Source organism: Pelophylax lessonae (genome assembly GCF_965119305.1).
Source record: "Pelophylax lessonae genome assembly, chromosome: 1".
In the NCBI taxonomy this organism is placed as follows: domain Eukaryota; kingdom Metazoa; phylum Chordata; class Amphibia; order Anura; family Ranidae; genus Pelophylax; species Pelophylax lessonae.
The window spans coordinates 796,417,052-796,422,694 of NC_138768.1; positions in this window are offsets into that span (position 1 = coordinate 796,417,052).

Consider the following 5,643-nt stretch of genomic DNA (forward strand, 5'->3'; position numbering starts at 1 on the left):
GTGATTTACAATGCTGTACATAATTATAAACTCTTTTTTTATACCATGTTTTTCTACATTGCAACATTGCAGGTTAGATTAGGTTTAGGTGGCCTAGCTGTCAATGGTTTCCTTTTCTGAGCTGGGAGCTGCAAAGAGAACACTGGAGGGATAAAGCCTCCCATCATTTTACTTTGTAATACAGAATACAAGCATATGTGTGACCAGTCATGAACAGGGTGTAGTCAAGGCCGGGACAAGGGGTGGGCGGAAGGGATGGCTGCCCTGGGTACTGTTGTATCATGTGAGGTGAGGGGGCACCACAAGGAGATTGGGTGGAGTTTTTTGTTGGAAGAGGGAATTTGGGGGCAGCAGGGGGTAAGTATTGTTCTAGGAGAGAAAATTTGGGGGAGGGGGAGTGGTGATTTAGGGGGATTTGTGTTATGAAGGGGGGTGGGGGAAGAAGGTTTGTGCAAGAAGGGGGGATTTGGGGGGAATTTGTGCTTTGGGGGAATTTGAAGTGGGGGAGAGAAGATGTGTACCAGGAGGGCACATTTTAGGGGTAGAAGATTCGTGCTAGGAGGGGTAAATGTTTTTTTGGGGGGGCATTTGAGCTAAAGTGATTTGTGGGATGGGGGCAAGGATTTGTGCTGGGAGGGGGTATTTCAGCAAGGGGGCGGATTTGTACTTGGAGGGGGGGGGGGGGAATTTATGCTAAGGGGGCAATCATGCAGATTCGTACTCAGTGTTTTTGCAGGGGAATTTTTGCTGACACATAATGCTCATACATGTTGGGGGGGAGGGGGCAGTTTGGCATATTTGCCCTGAGCTGTAGATGACCTTGTCCCGGTACTGGTTGTAGTGGCCCTGAACTCAAAAAGTGAAAGTTTGCTGTCTTATTGGAAACATCTAGAAATGTTAAATGTGCCTAAATAGCAGTGCATTGCCTGTGCCTAGAAACTCATATGCCCACAGCCTCAGAACTGTACATCTGCATTGTGAGATCATCAGAGCCCCTGTGCCTCTGACTCCTAGGGGTTGATTTACTATAACTGGAGAGTGTAAAATCTGTTACAGCTGTGCATGGTAGCCAATCTGCACTAACTTCAGTTCAATTAAGCTTTAACAAAAAAATGGAAGCGGATTGTTGTCTATTAGTGATGAGCCGAACACCCCCCTGTTTGGTTCGCACCAGAACACTGCACACAAGGGAAAAGTTTGTTCGAACAAACAAATTCCATTGAAGTCTATGGGACTCGAACGTCAAAAATCAAACGTCCTCATTTTGAAGGATTAAATGCAAGTTATTGCCCAAAAAAAGTGAATGGGGGTCCAGGTACTGACCTGGGGAACATGTAGCAATGCAAACAAAATGTTTAAAAAGGATAATTTTTAACCACTTTCAGACCGGAGGATTTTCCCCCTTAATGACCAGGCCCTATTTTGTGATTCGGCACTGCGTTATTTTAACATATAATTGCGGGGTCGTGCGACGCTGTACCTAAATAAAATTGATGTCCTTTTTTTCCCACAAATAGAGCTTTCTTTTAGTGGTATTTGATCACCTGTGCGATTTTTATTTTTTGCGCTATAAACAAAAAAAAAAAGAGCTTCAATTTTGCAAAAAAAACAATATTTTTTCACATTCTGCTATATAAACTTTCCAAAAAAAAAAATTAAAAATCAAAATTTTATAACATTTTAGGCCAATTTGTTTTCTGCTACATCTTTTTGGTAAGAGAAATCGCAATAAGTGTATCGCGTTTACTAACTACCGGAAAGATTTTTTTATTGTTTTTTTTACTAGTAATGGCGGCGATCTGCGATTTTTTGCGGGACTGCGACATTGCGGCGGCTAGATTGGACTGTCATTTTTTACACTTTTGGGGGTACCAGTTACAATACTATGGTAATCAGTGCTAAAAATATGCACTGTTACTGTAATAATGACACTGGCAGGGAAGGGGTTAACATTGTTGGTGATCAAGGGGTTAAATGTAAGCCTAGGGCAGTGATTCTAACTGTGGGGGGGGGGGAGATGAACACAGAGACATGCCATCCTACATAGCAGGATCACATGAGCTCTGTGATCATCCGAGGGAGCAGGACAGATGGCTGTGTTTACATCAGCCGACCGCCCTTCTCTGTCAGCGGGAGAGATCGAGAGTGCCAGACGGCAATCAGAGCCGCCGGACACACGCGCCAAATTCCCCGCGTGCGCTCGCCCCCTAGCTCCTCCCAGGCAAATGACGTACTGATACATGTTTTTTGCCTGGTAGAGCCAGCTTGCCGACGTATATATACAGTATACGGTCGGCAAGTGGTTAAAGGAGCAGTGATTTACTGATTTTAATGAGGCTTAATGTGAAACTATAAAAAAGAATAATGCCTTCAAATATCGTGCCTGGGGGGTCCCCTTAATGTGCCTGTAAAGTAGCACATCTGTTCTGTACAATGTATGTAGCCTGCTGCAGCAATACTGACATTTCTAAAGGAAAAAATATGTCATATTCAAATATACATACAAATTTCAAATCGCATGTCCTTGTCATACAGGTGCAGAAACAGAACACACTTAACCCCTGATTCTCTAATAAAATTAACCCCTTCCCTGCCAGTGTCATTTTTACAGTAACAGTGCATATGTATAGCACTGATTACTGTAGTAATGTCACTGGTACCCCCAAAAGTGTAAAAAATGTCAGTGAAGGGTTCGATCTGTCCGCCGCAAGTCGCAGTCCCGCAAAAAAAATAAAAAAAACGCAGATCGCCGCCATTACTAGTTAAAAAAAAAAACAATAAAAATGACATAAATCTTTCCCGTAGTTAGTAAACACAATAACTTTTGCGCAAACCAATCAAAATACGCTTATTGCGATTTTTTTCACCAAAAATATGTAGCAGAAAACAAATTGGCCTGAAATGTTAAAAAATTTAGATTTTTACATTTTTTTGGTGGGGAATTTCATATAAAAAAATTTGAAAAATATTGTTATTTTTTTAGAATTGTGGCTATTTTTTTGGTTATAGCGCAAAAAGTAAAAAATCACACAGGTGATCAAATACCACCAAAAGAAAGCTATGTTTGTGGGAAAAAAAGGACGTCAATTTCATTTGGTTACAGCATCGCAGGACCGCGCAATTGTCCGTTAAATTCACACAGGGCCGAATCGCAAAATAGGGGGTTAAGGGGTTAAAGGCATCCGTCAGCCAGCCACCCTTTCCACCGCTCCTCCTTTGGCTGAACATGCCTCAGAAACACGTCCAGAGAATGTTAACCTCCCAGTGTCTGGAAAGGTGTTACACAATTTTTTTTTCAAGGCCTCCTCAAGATGTTTCATCCTCTGCTCCCTCTGCGAATGCAGGATGAGCTCTGCAACTTTACCCTTGTAAGATGGATCAAGAAGGGCTACCAACCAGTAATTATCTCTCTCCTTGATAGCATGAATCCTCGGGTCCTTTTGCAGCCTTTGCAGAATCAGGGAGCCCACGCAACGTTTGAGGAGGCATGAGCTTCTGAGTCCTCTGGATCACTAAGGATGACATTGTCAGGAGCAACCTCTCCCCAACCACATACAACTCCTGGGGTTTCTGGGGAATGACACCCATCCCTTCAAGACTGCTGTATGCTATCCTCTACATCTATGCTGCCGCAATCCTCTTCCTCCTGTGTGTTTTGTGTCCCTGCAGGCATGATATCTACATAAAGGGATCCTTGTGAGGAAAGGAAGTCCTCCTCTTCCTCCCAGTGTTCTGCCTCAAGTGCCCTGTCAATGATTCCATTAAGCGTGTGCTCCAGCAGGTAGACTAGAGGGATAGTGTCACTGATGCATGCATCATCCTGGCTCACCAGCCTTGTGGCCTCCTTAAAGCGGTTGTAAACCCTATTAAAAAAAAAAAAAAAAAAACCTGCAAGACAAAGGCATAATGAGCTAGTATGCATCGCATACTAGCCCATTATGTTTAACTTACCTTAAAACGAAGCCCCGACACGGACCCCCGGACATCGATGCGGGCGCTGCCATGATCCCTCGTCGTCTCTTCCGGGTTCGGCGGCTCCGGCGCGCTGATTGGCCGGAGCCGCGATGACGTCACCCCCGCGCATGCGCGCGGGAGTGATTTTTCCGGCAAGCTCCCGGCAAGTTAATTGAAGGTCCCCCCGGACCTTCAGAGCGCATGCGCCGCTCGCGCGAGCGGCTGCATGCACTGTAAATATCTCCTAAACCGTGCCGGTTTAGGAGATATTATTTGTACCTACAGGTAAGCCTTATTATAGGCTTACCTGTAGGTAAAAGTGTCAAAAAGCGGGATACAACCGCTTTAAATGGTGACAGGACGGTGCATGCATCCTTTATCAAACACCACTGGCGTGGCAATAAAAAGCCAAGCTCCCCTGAGCCTGTCCTTGTGCCATACTCACACAGGTACTCATTGATCGCCCTCTGCTGCGTGTGCAGCCGCTGCAGCATTGCCAATGTTGAGTTCCACCTGGTGGGCATGTCACAAATAAGGGCGGTTGGTGGGCACGTTGAATTCCAGTTGAATGTCAGATAAGCGAGCACTGGCATTGTATGAACAACGGAAATGGCCACACACTTTTCTGGCCTTCCTCAGGAGATTTTGGTCAAGAAATGCTGCACCACCAGATTCAGGACATGTGCCAAGCATGGAACATGTATCAAGTGTCCCTGTCGGAGGGCGTAGAGAAGGTTGGTGCCATTGTCGCATAAAAACATTCCTGGCTGAAGCTGTCGTGGCGTCAACCATCTCTGAGCCTGCCCCTGCAGAGCTGAAAGAATCTCTGCCCAGGTGTGACTCCTATCCCCTAGACAGACCAACTGAAGCACGGCATGGTATCTTTTAGCCTGACCGCTTGCGTAGCCCCTTGAACGCTTAGGAAGAACTGCTGCTTCAGAGGACAATTGAGCAGAAGAGGACATGGAGGAAGAAGAAGAGGAGGAGGAGGTGGTGGAGTAGCCAGATGTGGCAGAACCAGCACCAGCTTTTTGGAGGCGTAGTGACAAAACAAGCTGCAACACTGAACCCTGTCCTGCATCCTTACCAGCTGCCACCAGAGTTACCCACTGCGCCGTGAATGACATGTAACGTCCCTGTTTATGCCTGCTGGACCAAGAGTCAGCAGTAATGCTGACTGCATTGTCCAACGAGGCCAAAACACTACCTTCCACATGACGGTAGAGAGCCTGAATGGCCTTACGCCATTGGCCTTTTTGGTACCTGCCACTGTGGTACAGCACATTCCACAAATTTGCGAAAGGAAGCACAGTCTACCAGAAGAAAATGCAGCAATTGCAGTGCTAGCAATTTGGCCAAGCTAGAATTAAGACGCTGAGCATGTGGATGGCTGGGACAGGATTTCTTTCTATGGTTCAGCAACTGGGGTAGTGAAATTTGCCTGCTGCTCAAATCAAGCGGTGGTGTACTGCTAGCAGATTGGGTGCAAGTCTCTGTGGGATCATTGCTATACCATCATCCCTCTCAATGCAGGTTTTTGAGAAGACATGAGGTATAGTAGGGTTAGAGATCCCAGATGAGGAGCAAGGTGAAGTATGCTTGTTTTTATCTTGTGGCTCTCTCAGGTGCTGTTGCCAATGGACTGCATGGCAGGTCATCATATGTCTTGTCAAGCATGTGGTGCCCAAA